This window comes from Apodemus sylvaticus, chromosome 6 (assembly GCF_947179515.1).
Source record: "Apodemus sylvaticus chromosome 6, mApoSyl1.1, whole genome shotgun sequence".
NCBI classification, from domain to species: Eukaryota; Metazoa; Chordata; class Mammalia; order Rodentia; family Muridae; genus Apodemus; species Apodemus sylvaticus.
The window spans coordinates 133681172-133701763 of record NC_067477.1 but is presented as its reverse complement, the minus strand read 5'-3'; the positions used below and the strand labels follow the sequence as shown (position 1 = coordinate 133701763).

Genomic DNA, 20592 nt, shown 5'->3' with positions numbered 1-20592 from the left:
GAGTGTAGAGACCTCAAAGCTCCCTCCACAGTGACACACTTCCTCCAACAAAGCCATCCTTCCTAATAGTGCCACTCCAAGGGCTGTGCATTCAAACACATGAATCTATGGGGGCCAAACCTATTAAACCAACACAGGAGGGTCAAGGACTAGGTGGCAAGGCTCTAGGGAAAAAACGTGATACCTAAGGTAGATGAGCCAAGACGTGTCTACAGAGCTGGGCGGGGCTCAGGAGGCAGAGGCTGTCCCCGACTCCAAAGAACAAGGACTTGGGGCCACAGGCAGGTGTTATGTTTTAGGTACCAAACCAGACACAAGGAGACTGAAAACCTGTCACATCTGTTAGCTGTGTCATCCAGAACCTACTCTGGACTTAGCGTACTCAACACAGGCTAGCTTCCCGTGTGGACAGCACTGAGACCAGGGCTCAGGAAAGGACACTGTGGCTGGTCTATGGTGAGGCAAAGACAATATGCCCAGCAGATTTTGGATGTTGCATTTTGATCATTGCCCAGACCAGATCCTTGAAGTGTAGTTCTTTTGTGTAGATAATATTCTCAACTAGCCCTAAGGACATTTAACACCATGCAGTGAGGTGTGCTGTCCATCTCGGACGGTTGGTAGGTTACATGTAGTAGAAGCCTTCACCTTGTAATAGTTCATCTTTCAATGGCCTTGCTGGGATGAGAGACTACTGCAAATCCCATTGACGATGGAAGTGCAGCAGCCTGTGTTCCTAAATGGGTGCATGGACTATAGCACCCGCCTACACCCAAAAGAATATTCTAGAATAGCTGCTCCAGATTAAGGAAGAAACAAACTTGGCCTGTCTTTTATCCAGCATGCTTTGAAATCTGTTTGTTGCAAAACTCAGATAATTCAGTTCCTAGTGTCACAGGCCCAGCGGGCACCATTTACCCCGGGGCACGGCAGCGTGATGAAGAGAGTGCCAGCTTGACAGACTCCAGTGTGAGCAGGTGCTGGGCTCCGTGTCATGTCTGTAAAGTGAAAACTCCTCTCTGCTCTTACTTGTGCCATTCGGGGGCACAAAACACAGCAGTAGTGAAGAACTTTAAAAAATAAACAGAGATAAAGGATTCTTCTGGAACCAGGGCTTTGAATGAGATTGCTCTCTTGGGAGTCAGTCTGCTCGGAACCTAAGACTTTCCTCCCTGTGGTGTGTAAGAATAGGTAAAGTAGAGGAGGGAAACTGGAACTAGAATATGAAACAAGAGCATGGAATTCTGGGTAACCCATGCACAGTGCCTGCACATACCTCCATGGCTTTGTACCAGCAAAGAGGACTTCATGGGGAGCCTAAAGATTTGTCATTTTACCTCTATTCTCTTCTGGAGTGTGTGTGTGTGTGTGTGTGTGTGTGTGTGTGTGAGAGAGAGAGAGAGAGAGAGAGAGAGAGAGAGAGAGAGAGAGAGAGAGCCATGAACATGTGGAGTTAGAATGGGAAGGGGATGGGTGGGGAGAGAAGGGACAGAGAGGGTGGGAGAGTAAGAGGGTAAGAGAGTGAGGAGGGGGCACACAGCCCCTTTTATACTGAGTCAGGCATCTGGCTGTTGCCAGGTAACTGTGGGGCGGAGCCTAGAAGGAATGCTAACACTGTTAATGCTCAAATCTGGCTTGGAAGACATTTATTTAAACCTACTGTCTTTGAGCTGCTGAGAATTTAAAATTACTTTGAAAAACAAAGCAAACCAAAATAAACAACAAATAAAAACCTCTTTAGAGCTAGTGAGAGCCAGTTGGTCGGTAATGGATTTATTGTGCAATCTTGACAATCTGAGTTCAATCCTTGAAACCTCACAAAGGTGAAGAATTGGTTCCCCCACCACACACACATCATCTATACATGCAATGATACTAATTAATAGTAATTTGTCAAAACCCTAGTAAAAATGGAATAATTGATAACCCCCAAAATCCAGTCCTCTGAAAACACAGAGAAAAAATTAGAGCACACTGTCATGACCAACTTTTTCAGAACTTTTTAATGCTAAAAGCACCCAGTAATCCCCGCCCCAGTGAGCTCTCCTACAGTGTAACTTATTCTCAGTTCCATCTCCATTTAGCAGGTGAGCAGTAGTCCTGAAAATAAACAATCCACCCTCCACAGTCACAGCACAGGGCACCTCCAGTGCAGTGTCTCCAGCCGATCTGTCTACCTCTCCTGGGACCTCTGCTCTAAACATTATCTTTTTATGAGTCTGCTTGACTGAAACTTGTGTGTCAAAGTCACTGTCAAGGAGCATTTCTCAAAATCCTCCACAGTCAAATGTTTCCATTTCTGCTGCCGGAGGCCCTTGGATAACAATTGGGCAAATAACAGAATAACCAAAAAACTTGGGTGGAAAGGCTGAATGGAATAGTATGCTTTGGAGAATAGTGCTTGTAAACTATAGCAGGCTCTCAGAAACACGGTAGTGTGTGCATGCCTAAGGCTGTATGCAAGAGTGTGCACATGCCTAAGGCTTATGCAGGCCCTGAGAACACCAGGTGGCTTTAGGTTCTGTTTTGGTTGCTCCCTCCCCCACTGTGTGAAAACAATGGGAAGGGTAAAGCTGGGTTGTTTTTCTCAGGCCTGCAGAATCCCTCTTCAAAGACACAACTTCCTGGTGTTTAAGGAAATACCTGTCTCATCATTATCTGACTTGTCTAACTTACTGGAATAGGTTTTAATGACAAGAATATAGACTTTACTAAATTAGCTTTAGCACAAAAGGTCGTGAAACAAACTACAACTGTAACAGACAGAAAAGCCAGAGCTAATATCTGATGTCTCAAGTTGCCAGTGTAATACCGTTCAATCAAAATTATGAGGTTTGCAAAGAAACAAGGTATGTTTCTATCCTGACTGGTTTATGTCAACCTGACACAAGCTAGAGTCATCAGAGAGGGGGGAGCCTCAATTGAGAAAACCCCTCCATGAGAACAAGCTGTAGGCAGCTTGTGTAGGTTGCCTAAGTCACGGGACCAGAACTCAGTAATGAAGCCAGGCTTCAGCCCCGGTGGGGGCAGTTTTGGTGGCAGAGTCGATAGATAGAGGAGGAGGTGTTGGGGTTTTGTCTAAGCTCCACCCCACACCTACCTGGCAATAGCCAGGTATGCCCCACCCCAGAGATCTGGCCCACTATAAGAGGGGCTACTTGCTCTTCCCCTCCCTCTTTGCTCTCTGCTCTCCCACACTCTCTCACCTCTCTGCCCCTGGGGCTCTTCCCCCCTCCACGTGGTCATGGCCGCCCTCCACGTGGTCATGGCCGGCCTCCACTCTCTATTCTCTCTCTCTCTCTCTCTCTCTCTCTCTCTCTCTCTCTCTCTCTCTCTCTCTCTTTCTCTCCCTCCCTCTCTCTCTACCTCTCTCTACCACTAACTCCCATCCCCTATTCTGAATAAACTCTATTCTATACCATGTCTGTGTGTGTGTGGTCCCTCAGGGGCAGAGGTGCCCAGGCAAGGGCCCACCTGGACACCTTCCCCCACGCCGCCTAGCCACACTCACCTAACCCCCTATACTCCCCCCTTTTAAGCCCTTTCATCCTGGTGCCGAAGGTCCTTTCAGGAGGCCGAGGAGGCTTTGGCGGTGGAGGTTGAGGTCAAGATGGAGGTGGAGGAGGTGGTAGCTTCAGGGGACTAGGAGGTGGAGGTGACCGAGGTGGAGGCTTCCAATCAGGGGGCAACCGGGGTAGAGGTGATTGGTGGCTGGAGTGGCAAGAGAGGAACCAGCCAGAAAAGAATGTGATGGTGGAACCCCATCTGCGTGAAGGTGTCTTTATCTGTCTTGGAAAGGAGGATGCCCTTGTCACAAAGAATCTGGTCCTTGGAGAATCTGTGTAGGGAGAGAAGAGAGCCTCTATTTCAGGAGATGACGAAATTGAGGACCGAGCCTGGCAGCAGCAATCCTGGGTGGCACTTGGGGCAGCCTCAGGCACCACCGTCTCTGATATTGTCGGCTCCGATGGTGCGGTCTATGCCGTTGAGTTCTCTCACCACTCTGGCCGTGACCTCATCAACTTGGGCAAGAAGAGGACTAACATTATTCCTGTAGTTGAAGATGCTCTCCACACAAATGCCAGATGCTTATCACAATGGGGGATGTCATCTTTACAGATGTGGCTGTGAATGCACAGATGCTCTTGCAGAATGAAGGACAGTCTGTGATTTCCATCAAGGCCAACTACATTGACTCCACGGCCTCAGCAGAAGCTGTGTTTGCATCTGAAGTGATGAAGTCGCAGCAGGAGACCACGAAGCCCCAGAAGCAGCTGGCACTAGAGCCTTATGAAGCAGACCACACTGTGGTTGCAGGCGTGTGCAGGCCGCCTCCCAAGGCAAAGAACTGAAACTCAGCTCTGGATTGAGGAAATGTGTGTTGCTACTCTTACACGTGTAGCTTTTGATTTTTTTCCCTGGGGTGGTTGTTTTGTTTTTGTTTTTCTATTAAAAGACTTATTTGTCATAAAAGAATGAAAAGAAAAGAAACTCTAAGACAGTCCCATAAAGAAGAAAAAAATAGGATGCACAGACTCCTTCCTCTAAGAGACACTGGAACTACTAGACAAGGACTTTGAGATCAGCTCAAATAATTAAATAAAATGATGGGAAGCATTCAGATGGTGTCTCACCCAAATGGAAAATATCAGGAAAGAGAAAAACTGTAAAAAAGAAGCTATGCAGAAAATCTAAAGTTAAAAAGCTACAGTAACTGAAATGCAAAACTCACAGAGGGGCCGGACAGAGTTGCAGAGGTCCTGTGGGGGGCCCAAAAAATCCATATTGTTCTTCCCCTTATCTTCCAGTTACGAATGCTATTTCGGATAAATGAGGTGACTTGTGAGCTTGGGGCATAATTGTCCTGGACCCCCTTGATTTGTGGACCCTTCTTTTCCTCACACTTGATAATCACTAATTTTTATCAAGATCAAATATATTCAGAAATGAAAGTCCAAATAATTCAGTTTTGAATTTTGTCCACAAAGACATGTGCCAAATACAAGGAAGAAGGGAAATGATGAAGAGGAAAAATGACACGGAGGACAGGAGGAGGGGGGGTATAAGGACTTGAAGGGACAGATAAGAACTGGCACCCAGAGAAGAGGAAGATAGAACAGCCAACTGAATAAAAGGGAGGAGGGGAAAGAGCTCGAGAGATAGAGCATTGGAGGTTCAGAAGCCCGGGACATCTGGATCCATCTCCAAACAGCTCTCAGTGTCCCCAAACTGAGAGGTGCCACGCGTTCTACTCTGTGGAGAAGCTGCAAAGAAATGCCATTTCCTCTGCACTGTGAAATATGGAGTTTGATATTAGAGGCTGGCTCTGGGTGGGGTGAGGTCCTGGCCCTCAGAGCCCCAACTTTATTCTTCTGTACTTTGTCTGGAGTTGAGAACACTGTCTGGAGCTGAGAACATTGTCTGGAGAGCTTCAGAGGCTCACACATTGGCCCAGTATTAAACACGACTACCATTCTTATAACAGAGCAAACACTTCCCTAGCCCCTCCTTAAAGGGTTTTTGCTCAAGTTCACTCCTTTCCAACAGTCTCTGCTCCAGTCTCTTTGGCTCTGAGCCTGTCTGGTTCCATCCTTACTCCAGATGCCTTCAGCTGGTGAGGTGAGGTCTTGATTTAGTTATCCATCTTGGCTCCACTCTTTCCTATTGATGTCTCATGGTTTGGGAAGAAGCCAGAGTCAGATATCCAACCAGGGGTGTCTACAGCAAACACCACCTCTCCTGACTCTTCTTACCACAGCCTCGGTCTTCCTTTGGGAGAACCCATGCTTCATCAACAGTCCTGATTTTACAGCTGCTGTCAAGTGGTCACACCTCTCTTGTTATCATTATGGTTAAATGATGGTTGTGTAACCCCAGTCTATGTTTACAAGGTCTGCAGGGCTGTGGGTTGGGCTTCCTGACTCACAAAGAAAGCGTGGGACTAATATACCTAAGTCCAGTGAAGGAAGACCAGATGCTGTCTCCCTCTGCTTCAACTGAGTAATGAAGTTATGATCTGTAAATTCGATGGCCACCACTCGAGAGGATAGCCTGGGGGCAGGGACAATACTCAGGAAGACAGACTTGGGGACTTCCAGAGAAACTGAGCTGGAGCCTTAAACAGTCGCTCTAGAAGGTTGCCCTACTTCTGGGCATATTTATTTCTATGACAAAGAATGTCTTCATTGTTGGAAATTGTGTTGCCTGGGACCAAAAAAGCATCACACGGTCACTGTGTTCCATTGGCTTCCAGGCTTGTGGGATTCTGGCATGACTTGAACATGAACCATCCCGCAGTCTCACGGGCTTGAACACACTGTCCCTCGCTGTCATCCCTGTTTTGGGAGGTCGTGGCATCTTTCCTAGCATCCCACTTAGCAGGGGGTGACGCTGGAGGAGGGCCTTTGAAAGCCACGGCCACTTCCTACCAGACCACTCCTCTCACCAGGTTCTGGTCCATACTAAAGCTACGCGCCAACCGAAAACCTCCCTCCCTTAAGTTGGCACTGCTAGTTATTTTACAGTGACAAGAAAAATCACTCCTGCAGACCCTGCAGACCTTTAACACATGCTCCCTTTCGTTAAAGAGTGAAGCTCGGTGAGCCAGGGTGCCCATCTGCTCCGGGCATGATGCTCCGTACGAATGCCAGTGCCGAGCCGGGGACACTGTCCTAGAATGAGAGCATTGCCAGCTCAGATCCCTGTCGGTTATCCAAGACCGACACTTTCCCATGGAATGTTCCTGCAGCCATGGCCACTGTTTATAGAACGGTCTCCTGAGATGCACCATCATCAGACATCATATGACAAGTAGCTCTACCAGGGCTCTATCAGAGAAAGGAGCAAAGACTTGGTCTGTTTTTCACTAACTGAGCGGAAAAGGATTTCTGAATTAGGAAAGTGAGTACGTGTTTAGGGAAATAGAAGTGTGATAAAGACAGAAAATGCTCTACCATGTAATCTGCGTGCGCAGTGGTCAGACTGAGGCCCCTGAAGGCTAAGCGGAGAAGGTAGCTTTTGTCCTCCATGAGGGACAGCTGGGGCAGGGCGGTAAGGGCTGAGTGGAAGGAGAATTGATGCTTTGAAAGTAAAAGATGAGGAGGTCCAGAGTAACTGGGAAGAAAGGATAAAGGAAATAAATCAACTGCACACAGTGCCACAGCAGGCTCTTAATCCCAGCACTCAATAGGCAGAGGAGTGCCCATTTCTGAGTTCTAGGCCAGCCTGGTCTACAGAGTGAGTTTCAGGACAGTCAGGCTACAGAGAGAAACTCTGCCTCAAAAACAAAACAAAACAAAACAAAACAAAACAAAAAACAGCGTAGCTCCCTGTCCTCCTTCAAAGAACATACTCTCCCTTCTTCGAACCCCGCAGCCCTTTTACATATGTGATTCGCATGGCTTTTCTCAATATCTACCCAGTCTACACGTTAAGTCTGAGTACTCATCCCCTCCCAATCCCCCGGGAGACTCTGCCGGAAGTGTTTTATCTAATTTTCATAAGAGACCTGGAAGGCGATGCTCAGATGCTCTGTGAAGAGCAGTATGCTCTTCTAGGGAATGAGGGGTCCGGAGGATGACCCAAGCCAAGCAAGGTAGCACAGGAATTCTAGCACCCAAGAGGCTGAGGCTGAATGATTGAGAGTTCAAGGCCAGCCTGGTCTGCAGAGCTAATTCCAGATTAGCCTAGACTATACGTCAAGACTTCATTACTAAACACACACACACACACACACACACACACACGAAGAGAGAGAGAGAGAGAGAGAGAGAGAGAGAGAGAGAGAGAGAGAGAGAGAGAGAGAGAGAGAGACAGGGAGAGAGGGGAGAGGGAGAGGGAGAGGGAGAGAAAGCGCACAAATTCAGACAAGTGACAAGTTGTCTAGGAGTGGAAGGTCCCCTGGGTTTTCCTGGACTAAGAGTGAATAGTGACAGTACAGGTTATGGCCAACCATTCTTTGAAGACATTGACTAGTCAAGAAACACAGTCATCAAGTGTGATTTGATTACACAAAACCAATAGAGTCTGTATGACGCACCAGGTATCAAGCCCAGGGCTGCTTTGCAACTGTGGGGGCCCGCCGGGTCGGGTGACGGGGAGGGGAAAAGGGAGAGGGAGAGGGAGAGGGAGAGGGAGAGAGAGGGTCTTACCTGAGGGGTGCATGAACTAGTTCACAGTGGTAGGACTTTGCAAAGGGCCTCTTGTCTCTTTTCCTGTAGGACACTGTAGGCAGGAGGGAGCACAGTGCCTGTGGAGAGGCCATCCGGGGCCATATAAGCTCAGAACAACAGGCAGCGAGAGGAAGTGCCTGCTCCCATGCGCAAGGCTCACTCCGATGCTGGTTCAAACATCACCTCCTCTATGACGCCTCCCTGGCTCCTCCAGGGACAACTGTCCTGCCCCCACTCAAGTATCCCATGGTGCTTCACTTCGGGAGAGCCTCTTCTTGCTGCCTCCCACCCAGCCACAGGCTGCTGCGACTAGGGGTGAACACGATCCTGTAAGGCTTTCTGTGGGTTCTGGGGATCCAGATGGAAGGCCTCATACTTTCATAGCAAGCACTTCATGCCAAGACATCTCTCCTGCTTTTGCTTTTTCCGTTTTGGTTTTGGTTTTGGTTTTGGTTTTGGTTTTGGTTTTGGTTTTGGTTTTGGTTTTGGTTTTGGTTTTGGTTTTGGTTTTGGTTTTGGTTTTGGTTTTGGTTTTGGTTTTGGTTTTGGTTTTGGTTTTGGTTTTGGTTTTGGTTTTGGTTTTGGTTTTGGTTTTGGTTTTGGTTTTGGTTTTGGTTTTGGTTTTGGTTTTGGTTTTGGTTTTGGTTTTGGTTTTGGTTTTGGTTTTGGTTTTGGTTTTGGTTTTGGTTTTGGTTTTGGTTTTGGTTTTGGTTTTGGTTTTGGTTTTGGTTTTGGTTTTGGTTTTGGTTTTGGTTTTGGTTTTGGTTTTGGTTTTGGTTTTGGTTTTGGTTTTGGTTTTGGTTTTTCTCTTGAGAAAAGATTTTACTAAGTAATCCAGCCTGGCCTTGAATTTAAGATCTTTCAACCTTAGCCTCCTGAACAGCTGGAATTACAGGCCTGTACCAACAGACTGTACCCACTTGATTTCTGTATTTTAGATATATTGTGATATTGCACACATTATTAAGTATATAAAGAGAAACAAAAGTATGACCTATTTAAATGTACTATTTTGTACTATTATTTACTAAATAATGTACTATTATTTAAATGTAAGGTATTTTCATACCTTATTTCAACAGTACATCAATAACAGTAGTACATAGAATTTTAATTTTTTTCTCTGACCATATTAGGATTCCTTTTTTTTTTTTGGTTTTGTTTTGTTTTTGTTTTTTGGATTTGGTTTTTTGGATTTGGTTTTTTCAAGACAGGGTTTCTCTGTATAGCCCTGGCTGTCCTGGAACTCACTCTGTAGACCAGGCTGGCCTCAAACTCAGAAATCCGCCTGCCTCTGCCTCCCAGAGTGCTGGGATTACAGGCGTGCGCCACCACCGCCCGGCCCTTTTTTTTTAATCTCAGCATATAAGCAGTTTAAAAAGTGCCAATTTGGGGGAGCTGGAGATCTGGCTCAGGGGTTATGAGAGTTTTGCTTATGCAGAGGACCCAGGTTCAACTCTAACACGTCTATGGTAGTTCACAGGCATGCACATGGTGTACATACACATATGAAGGCAAAACATACACGTACATAGAATAAAATAAATATTTTAAAAAAGAAGTGGGCAGGGCAGTGGTTGTACATGCCTTTAATTCCAGCACTTGGGAGGCAGAGGCAGGCAGATTTCTGAGTTCGAGGCCAGCCTGGTCTACAGAGTGAGTTCCAGAACAGCCAGGGCTACACAGAGAAACCCTGTCTCAAAAAACCAAAAAAAAAAAAAAAAAAAAAAAGTGGGTTTTCTTGCAGTATTTTTGGAGTTTTACATTGTTTTGCTTGTATTAACTGTTTAGTGTTCAAAATAGCAAATATATATATATATATATATATATATATATATATATATATATATATATATATATATATATATAATTTCATTAAAACCAGACTATCAGACTATCCTGGCACCTATAAATCCCAGCTCCTTGTAGCATGCTGCTCATGAATAATTAAGAGTTTCTTGCTGTTCTATTGGGGACACCCAGTGTTCTCTGGGCATGTTGCATGTGTCTATAGGATAACTATTGAGAGCTATCAATGCTCCAGTGAGATGCCGCCAACAGTAGGCAGGTACCAGCATCAACCCACACCTGAAATACTAGTGAAATATTAGTCAGCTTTCTCCTAAGCTTTTTTTCTTTTGGTTTTCTGAAACAGGATTTCTCTGTGTAGCCCTGGATAGACCTGCAACTCACTCTTGATCTGTAGACCAAGCTGACTTAAACACAAGAGATACACCTGCCTCTGCCCTGGCCCAGCCCTGCCCCCCCTTCTTCCCTAGTGATTGGATTTAACGGCTACTGCGTTCCAATTCAATTTAAGTTTTAAAAGGAAAATTTAAGCATAATGGAAGATGTTTTATTTTTGTTGCTGCTGTTTGGTCTTAGGGAACAAGGCACGCTCTGTTTGTTTGTTTGTTTGTTTGTTTCCAAGACAGGGTTTCTCTGTGTAGCCCTGGCTATGCTGGAACTCACTCTGTAGACCAGGCTGGCCTCGAACTCAGAAATCCACCTGCCTCTGCCTCCCAAGTGTTGGGATTAGAGGCGTGAGCCACCACTGCCTGGCTAACAAGGCACATTCTGTAGTTCATGCTGCAGTTTTGGTATGCTGCTTGCTATCACAAAGTTGCTTTCGTAGCCTGAGTCATGACTCTTAAGTATTTAGCGAGGTTATCTATGTATGATCTTAACAAAGTGCATGTAACTTCATTTTGTCTTGTGGCCATTTTGGTGATGGAAGCCCAGGACTTCATGTGCCCTATACATCCAGGCTAACAAAGAAATTTGAACAGATAAGAGAGGCTAGACTTAGAAAGTGTGTAACTTCAAGCTGGAACAGAAAATGTAATTTCAATTAAATAGCATGGCTTCAAAACATAGTGGCAATTGTCCTCTTGTCCCATCAGGAGATGGGAATTACCTTCCTTTCCCTTCAGTCTAGGCAAGGCTTCAAGAATCTGGGCAAACTAATTGCCATTATAATAGGGCTATATGACTTCTAAGGTCTCATAAGGGCCGTGAGGGATTATTTGCTGGGATGTTTGTTCATGGAGCTGAGTTACCACACAAAATACCAGGCTACCTTGAAGTCTCGTTGCCAGAAAGGCCAAGCAGAGCTGATTTCATGCCCTACCCTGCCTTCCAGGCCATCAAGGTGGCAGAAAAGCGAGAGACAGTGTTGTGGCTTGTCTTCCAGCCACTAGCCAAGAAAATGCCACCACATGGCCTTTGTGGATGCTATGTAGAACAGGAGACTCCTCCAGGCAAGAGAGCCCCGACCGAGTTCCTGGGTCACAGATGTGTGACCTGGGAGTCTGCAGGTGTATAGTCACCAAATCTGTGTGTGTGTGTGTGTGTGTGTGTGTGTGCAGTTTGTCACTCAGCAGGGGACAGCCAGACAAAAGCAACGTTTTTCTTAAAATCAGAGGTTGCAGAAAGTGGACCAGGCTCATGCCTGGAGTCTCAGCACATGGGTTTGTCGCCCCTCAATGCCAGTTGTGGAACGTTGTGAGCTCCAGGCTAGCCTGAGCCACTGAGTGAGACCCTGTTTCAAACCAAGAACAAATAGAATTGATTGATCCACCAAGTCACGGTGGTTTTCTTGTCTTTGTCTTTCTGTTGTTGCTGTGGGTTTTTTATTTGTTTGTTTTTGTTTTGTTTTTTTTTTTGTTTTTGTTTTACGGGATTGTGCTTTTGGTAGCTTTGTTTTTGTGATGCAGGAGATCAAACCTGGGACCTCTGGCTAGTGTGCGCATTACCACTTATCTCTGTGCTCCAGTACTTCCCCAAATATGTGTACTAAGGGTTGTCAGAAGGCACAGTGTGTGGTTAGAGGAGTGTTGAGACGCTATGAAGTTCAGGGGTGGGTGCCTGTCACAGAGCAATGCTTTCCTCCACACCAGACACAAGAGGAAGGAAGGAGGGAAGGAAGGGAAGGAAGGAAGGAAGGAAGGAAGAAGGGAAGGAAGGACAAAAGGGAAGGGGAGGGGAGGGGAGAGGACAAAAGGGAAGGGAAAGGAAGGGACAGAAGGAAAGGAGGGGAGGGGAGGGGAGGGGAGGGGAGGGGAGGGGAGGTAGTACCGAGCTCTGAGGCAGCCACTCTGAGATCCCAACTACTCAGGAGCCCAACTCCTTGTGTGGGTCTTATCACCTGTGTATGTCACAGTAATGGATCTGAATTGTCTGCAATGTCTGCCTACTGGAAGGTCTCTGTGGAGTCTTGTCTTGGACAGGAAGTTGATTTGGATGAATGACCTCTGAGAGTCTAGAAAAGGAGCGGCTGTCCTACTTCATGCAGTAAGGTGCAGATGCTTCGGGGTTAATGGTCAACGGTTCTTCTTCCCAAAGTGTTGTCTGTGGTACAAAAGATGTGTTTGCAACATCTGCAGGCCTCTAAGACTGAGAGTCGCCCTGACAAGCCAATAGCATGATCTAAATAGATTTTAGAAGCTGACCCAGATCATTGTGAAGAGGCAGATGAATTCCGTGATCCCTGAGTCAGGGGGTGTTAAAGCTATGGAGACCACAATTATTTTTAATTTGCCAGAATTCTCTCTAGTTGTTTAGATCTAGAAAGGCAAATCAGTATTTCTGACAAATTATCAGGGGGTTGTGATTCTCACATAAAGATATAGAAATAATGAGGGTCTGGGGAGAGTGGTGTGGGCAAAGTTACTTTGCATAGGGTTCTCACATCCTAGGTTTGCAAACCAGCGCCTCCCAACTCCCGCGAGGAGATGCGGAAGGTAAAGAGATGGCGCCACCTGCTGGAGAGACAAAGGCTTGGCGTCGCTCTTCTTGGAGGATCTGTTCCTAAAACAGTCCCTAAGCTAACCACAGAGCCAAAATCTGCAGAAGGTTGGCATCCTGTCCGGATGGGAAGCCACCGTTCTGCTTCATATTCTTACAACTTCTGCAAGCCTATGCCTTGGGTGGGGGGTGGGGGTGGACTTGGAATTTAAATCTGCAAGCGGACTGGGACCCATGAACATCCTCCAAGTCCCTTACAAAAGAGGAGTGGAAGAGAGGCGGCGAGCTTCCCCACTCCACCGCCTTCCCCTGCCGGAAGGAAGAGGCACGAGACAGAAATGAAGCGACGTTTTTTTCCATCCCGACACCGACGAATCCCAACTGCCTTGTGGTCTCACACGGTGTAGACTGCATTTGAGAGCCTCTATAGTGACCCATTAATGGGGCAGACACTCTAAAAATGCCCCCCCAGGGGATCATTAGAGAGTTATTAAGGCGTCTAATTATTCCCTAGTGCTAACAAAGGTGCCAATACGCAGAGCAAGTTTTCTCATTTTTATGGAGGTAATTAGAAGGCCAATTATTTTTTATGTACACAATAGAGGGGAACCGTAGCTGCTGCCTCTGCAGAAGTATCTGACCCTGTACTTGTGACAGGCACAAGAACCCAACACTGTGTTCATTATTTAACGAGGATTGGGACTGAGGCACAGTCTAGGTCAGATTTGGGGAGCAGAGGAGGAAATGCAGACATAGAGCATCTTATAGGACTTCCTGGTAAGTGGTTATTTTAACCACAAACCCTAGTGCAGATACTTCACGCCAGCCCCCTCTGAGGTGAGCACACGGAATCCCAGGAGGTTCGCTCAGGCGGACACTTCTGAGCCAAGCCAGGGCTTCCGGGTTGTGCATTTGGGAGATGATTTTCATTTTGGATAGGAGATGTTAACCTGCCTGGTTCTGGGACCTGGCGTTGTGGGTCAGTGTTCTAAAACAGGTGTGTACTGACCTTGAGAGTGGCAGGTGCTGCCTTCCCCCACCTAGAGAGCACCGCTACAATTGTAAAGAGATGGAGAGACCTTATATCTTTATCTTTTCTGGCTCCCCCTGAAATGTAGCTTTTCTTTTTTTTCTTTTTTCTTTTTCTTTCTTTTTTCTTTTTTTCTTTTTTTCTTTTTTTCTTTTTTTACATTGTGAGTGCTAGCAACACCTCCCAGTAGTATTCTGGAATAGCCGTGGTAGCTATCTACAATATTAGTTATGCCCATCCCTGTTTCAGAACTCTGAGGCCTGTTAGTCCTGCCAGTGGATTTCATTCTTTAATCCATTAATGGAGTAGCACACATTACTATATCGCTACTTAAAAAAATATTGTGATCACTGTATTTCAAAATAATTGGCTTCCTTTGAGGTCTTGTGTATATTCTTTTATGCATGTGAAGATGTTATTCAGATTGCCCAGGGAAGAGGAGGGAGGGAGACTGAGCCTGTGGGATAAAAGGGGGTGGAGAGAGAGTAAAAAAAAAACCTGCTTTTGTGTTTTAAGGCTGGATCAGTTCAGTAAAGCTCTTGCCCCACAGCTTGAGGACCTGGCTTCAAGCAGCATCCTTTAAAATGCAGGCTGACAAGGTGGCATTGCACTTGAAATCCTAGAACTGAAGGTGTCACAGAACCATCCTGGGGATTGCCAAAGTGTTCCACTCCAGGTTCAGTGAGAAACCCCCGTCTCGAAAGAAATGAGATGGAACAAACAAACAAACAAAAAAAAAATCATCCAAACAGCAATAAAACTCACTCCAAAACTGGATATGGTGGGTGGTACACACCTGTGACCCCAGCATGTCGGGAGGAAGAGGCAAACAAATTTCTATAAATTCAAGATCAGCCTGGTCTATATATCAAGTTCCAGGCTGCTAGGATGCCTAGTGCAACCTGGTCTCTAAATAAATAAACAGATGGAGGATGATCAAGAGACACCTAACATGTTCCTCCGATCTCCACCCAGGCGTGCGTGTGTGTGTGTGTGTGTGTGTGTGTGTGTGTGTGTGTGTGTGTATGTGTGTGTGTATGTGTGTGCGCACCCACACACAACTGCTTTAATGGTGTGAAATTAATCGTCAAGGACAATTTAAAAGTCCCTTTGAAGGTAAGTTGTAAGAAACAGTAATGGCTGGGCGGGGGAGGGAGGGTGGACCCCCAGGATTCAGAGGCACGAATGGACATGAAGCCAATTGTTTGCACCCAAGGTGTGAGGAACTGAAAAGTCCTTGGGCTTCCGTCCGAGGTCTTCACACTGAAGTAAGAAGCATGGAGCGTGCAGTGACCTCCTCCAGAGGGAGGAAGGAGGGTCACCCGCAGAGTACAGGAGCCATGGGCTTGCTGAGGACCACAGTTCATGGGATGCTCCCTATGAGAATTCTAAAGAGAGTGGGAATTTTTCAAATTGTGGGAATATGGAGTCACCCACTCAGTAAGAGGCAAGATGATTCGGAGCTGGGAAATAGGACTTATTTGTATCTTCTTTAAGTATATAAGCCCTGTCATTGTGGTTCCAAGCTCAAGCCCAAAAGTTTCTCCTTGTGTGGCATAGAGATGAGCATGGTATCTGGGGACCTTGGAATTGATGCTGGTCCCACCACAGTGTCTGCCTTGTGCATAGCACCCGCAGTGTGGCCATGCTGGGTGCATACACTGCAGTACCCACCCTGTGGCCATGCCCAGTGCATATTGCAGCACCCACCCTGTGGCCATGCCCGGTGCATACATTGCAGCACCCACCCTGTGGCCATGCCCGGTGCATACATTGGCAGCGTTGGTGCCCCTAGCCAGCCCTTCTTTTCACTCCGCTGTGGGTCCTTGTTCCTGCTGGGCCAGTCTTCTTCAATTGTAGTCTAGCTTTGCCCACTTCTTCCATTCCTTCAGATCTGGGGTAGCTCATCTCAGGTTTCCTGCATATGCTCCCCTCTCAAAGGCTGCAGGCGGTTGGTGCCTGGTGTCATGAACAGAGGATTTTACACAGAACTGTTCAGATTCTTCCAGCATAGTTCTTCCCAGAACCTGCCTGGGACCTGCTAGAACCTGGGCTCCCTTCACCTTCTCTCTTGTATGAGTTGAGACAAGTCTCCCAACCCTGTGACTCTGAGTGCAACCCTTAAAACTTTGCACCCCCCACTTCTCTGTCTACCCTCTCTTTTGGACGGTTCAGAGAAAAGGGCATTGGAGCCTGTGTAGGAACGGGGAGGAACTGGCTGGGCCAGTGGCTGCACCCCAAAGAGCTGCATTCAGAAACGCTAATCCTTCTGTTTGTTCTGTGTTCATGGGCAAGTCCCCAGATTTTCTGAAGTTTAGAATAACATCCTGGAGTATGGGGTGGGGTTGGGGGTGCAACCTGAGGGCCTAGAAGAGGTGGAGGAGTTGGTTGTATCCAGGGTTGTGACAAATTATCTCACAGAGGTCAGAAAGAAGGATGGGTTCATCGCCCTTCATAGTCCAAGGGTCCTGAGCTCAACCAAGGGGAGCAGCTTGAGGCAGCGGGTTACAATGTATCCACAATCATGATGTGATAAGGTGTCCACGTCATGATTACATCTCCTTTTTTATGTACTCCCAGATACCAGCCCACGGTGCTTCCCATAATTCAGAGTGGGTGGGTCTTCCTACCTCAGTTAATTAGATTGGATAATATTGCACAGATATTCCCAGAAGTTTGCATCTATCTGTCTGTCTATTTGTCTGTCTTTCTATCTATCTATCTGTCTGTCTGTCTATTTGTCTGTCTATCTATCTATTTGTCTGTCTGTCTATCTATCTATCATCTGTCTGTCTGTCTATCTATCTATTTGTCTGTCTGTCTGTCTGTCTATCCATCTATCTATCTATCTATCTATCTATCTATCTATCTATCTATCTATCTATACATATATATATATATCTTTGGTTCTTCTAGATCCTTCCAAGCTGACATTATTAGCCATCATATACCCTAGAAAGGGACAGTTGAAGTTTAAAGAGAATAATGGCTACATTGATACACCCAAGAATCACAGGGCTTTTCCACCTTCTTATTTCTTTCTGTCCATGCTTGATACTGGCTTTAAAGAGAGAGACAGTCTTCAGCACAGAAGCAGAATGAAGAAACAATTAATGTAGATGTGCTGGCTCTGTCTTGGACTACGTAAATACTGTGCCTATGCAGGGGAGGGAGTAGTCAATTCCTCCTGCATCAAAGAAGAGGGTTCAGGCCTGGATTGTATGGGAGACAACAACCTATGCAGGCTGCAACCCTCATGTCTGAGATTATAATAATCGGCCCCCCACTGAGCAGTCCAGGGTGTGCTGAAGGACACACAGCTTTGCCTCAAGAGGTAAGGATAAATTTGTGTGGCCAGATGGTGGTGGCACACACTTTTAATCCCAACACTCAGGAGGCACAGGCAGATGAATCTCTGAGTTCACGGCCAGCCTGGTCTATAAAGCAAGTTTCAAGATAGCCAGGGACACACAGAGAAGCCCTGTCTTGAAAAAATGCAAATAATAATCGGGTGGACATAGTGTTATAAACTAGAATCTAGTGCTCAAGGCCCATGACCTAAGAATTTCTGCATCCCGGGAGCTCCAAGGCGTTCCCAAGGGAAGTATGTAAGCCCAGCACACAAGGATATAGCTGTAGCCTTGCAGTGCAACTGTGACCATTGTAACAGTAACTACAATGGCAAGGTGCATTTATTGAACTTGTATTATGTGCCAGGAGCCTGCTAATGAGCTTCACTATCATTTGGTCCTCAGAGCAAATCCACAAGGTTGCCACTACATACCAGTTGTATGGCTACGAAAACTGAATCTTCAGACACACATATCACAAACTCATAAGTGCCTCCGGAACGTGCCAGCACTCTATCGTGGCACACCAGTGAGCACCACCATGGATGAAATGGCCCCTAAGTTGGTCCCCTCTCCCCTGGTCCCTGAGCCTGAGTGACTGCAGTGGTGGAAAACCGTCCATCTTGTAAGAAGAAAGGTTGAGCCCTGAGCCGGCCTGACTAGGCCCGGGCCCACCTTACCGGGCCGCAGGTGTGTAAGCTTCACACAAGCAGGAAGCAAAGGAAGAGGCTAGACCCAGGAAGGGCTCTCCTCCAGAACTGTGCTGCCCTCTGAGCTTGCCTGGACCCCCCACATCTGTGCCCAGGACCCTGATCCCTTAGCGAGGGGGATGGGAGCCAGGATAGGGGCAGAGAAGAGCCTCCAGCAGCCCCTCCTTTCATTCTTCCGCTGACTTACTGGACTTGAGATCCATTGTAGGAAATATTTCATCTCAGTTGGGGATTTCTACCCTGTTTTTGTTCATTACGTTCCCTAATAAAAGGCACACAACTATTTTTATTTACAATAAGCTTTAATCAGTACTGGAGCTGGCAAATATCAACCCTCTATGTTATTAGAATCTATGTTCCTATCAATAACCCCAAGTTAGCACTTGCTATGTTTCATCTGGGTTGCTTTAACTTCACTTGGCCAGCCCTCATAGTCATAATATCAAGATGTTTACCCCACGGGCATCTTCTCTCTTGCCCTTCCTCTCTCCCTCGTTCTCTTCCTTGAGGTTCTCTTCCAACCTCAAGCCTGGGAACACTAGGCTCCGTCTATGTAGGGGACACTAGGCTCCGCCTATGTAGGGAACACTAGGCTCCGCCTATGTAGGGAACACTAGGCTCCGCCTATGTATCTTCTGTCCAGCTATTGGCTGTCGGCATCTTTATTTAACCAATAGTTTTAAATTAAAGAGCAAGGTCATATTATATATGCGGACTCTTTCCTTTCTGAGAGCAACCAGGCCTTGGGGGGGCCAGTACTAATCATTACAATACACATAAAAAGATCTCACCTCAACAGATAACCAAGCCTCACAGGCTGGCATCCACCCATGGCCACTCCTGCAGAGAGAGAGAGAGAGAGAGAGAGAGAGAGAGAGAGAGTGTGTGTGTGTTAGGTAGAAGAGGGGTTAGAAGTTGGTCTCCACTATAATTACCTCTCCACCTTCTCTCAATGCCCCTGGTCCCAGACTAGGTAAGAAGAACAAGTCATAGGTAAGCGGGAAACATCTGACAGTCAAGTAGCAACCTGGACAGCTGGACCACAGTCCCCAAGAATCAGAAGAGAAGAGCTCTGTGTCCTCCAGCACTTGGGGACGTTAGCTGGACCAGGCCTGGCGGTTGCTGATGGGAATCCACACACGCACACACGCACACGCACGCACGCGCGCACACACACACACACACACACACACACACACACTGCTTTCTCCATCTACCATCTCCTCCTAGAGTAATGAGGGAACTGTTAGAAGCTTCCTTCTATTGCAACTATGAGAAGACTGGATTTCACCTGGCATCATGGAACATGCCCTTAAACCTGCCAGAGCTCAGAAGGCAGAGGCAGGCAGATCTCTGTGAGTTCAGAGGCCATCCTGGTCCACAACGTGAGTTCTAGGACAGCCAGGACTGTTACACGGAGAAACCCTGTCCTGAAAAACAAAACAAACAAACAAATAGGGAGACAGGATTTCAGTGATTCTTACTCCAAATTTTTATGAGTTGCCGAGAACACTAGCATGTCTAGTTTCCTCATCAGTGAAGCAGGTAGCGGGTTACATGTGATAACACACATGAAAAGCTGCCAGTCTGTTCGAACTACTATAACAAAACACCTCAAAACAGGAAACGTTTCAGGTGTCCTGCCTTAGAGAGAAATGCCCGAGTGATGCTGCACGTGGAGAAACAGTTCCTGGGTCATCCATAGAAAACCCCAAGGGGAGGTTCACAGACAGCACTGCTGTGAAATATTCAGCCAGGAGGAACTTCCCAGTGCCAGACCAGAGTGTCTGGAGAGGCGTGGGGTGTGATACTGGAGGAGCTCAGGCAGACTGGGTGAGGTCAGTAGGACTGGGAATCGGAGGAGAAATTAATCTCATGGCCTCCCCAGTCTGAGGCTCCCTGGTGTGTTAAAACTGGTGATTGCTAAGAGGTATATTTTGAGGGCCATTCTCCCTAAATCTCTCTTCCTTCCACAATAATGACTGAGTAGTTTTCATAAACCTTCTGTTTTGAGTCAAGGCGCTGTCTCAGAGCCCCACTGACACTTCTAACTGGAATGAGGACTGCACCACCCTGAGGGAAAAGCACCAGGGGAAATGGAAAGGAAAAGAGTCAGTTCATACAAGCTCACGTATGTTACTGAGTGGCAGATCCAGTTCCTAGCCTTAGCATCCAGATCCCAGACAACCAGGGACCCAAGAAAGTAGAATTAAACACTGGTACAAGACAGACCCAGGCTTGACCCCACTTCCCAGGGGTGCTGGGGACAGCTGGGCTGTAGCAAGCCTCCTACTGGCGTGCATGTGTGTTCTAATAAGAAAGCTCAGGTAAGAAACTACTGATAACTCCCAAACCGATAGTCCGTGTGTGTGTGTGTGTGTGTGTGTGTGTGTGTGTGTGTGTGCTGGGTCAATGGTGTAAGAACGAGGGTCACCAAGATGCTTCAGTCATCAGAGCCATTCGGGAAGTGGGCATTGTCTCCATTTCACAAGCAGCAGAGGCTGCACAGAGGCACAGGTGACAGAGTGAATGGCCACATCTTGATCTATATTGTGACCAGTCATGTCAAGCAGCTGTTCTCACAC

At 46.8% G+C, this 20592-nt stretch overlaps 1 pseudogene; it reads left to right on the top strand.

Moving 5' to 3' along the window:
* The first annotated feature begins 2998 nt into the window (after positions 1-2998).
* Positions 2999-4352, top strand: LOC127686762 (rRNA 2'-O-methyltransferase fibrillarin-like; annotated as a pseudogene).
* The last annotated feature ends 16240 nt before the right edge of the window (positions 4353-20592 follow it).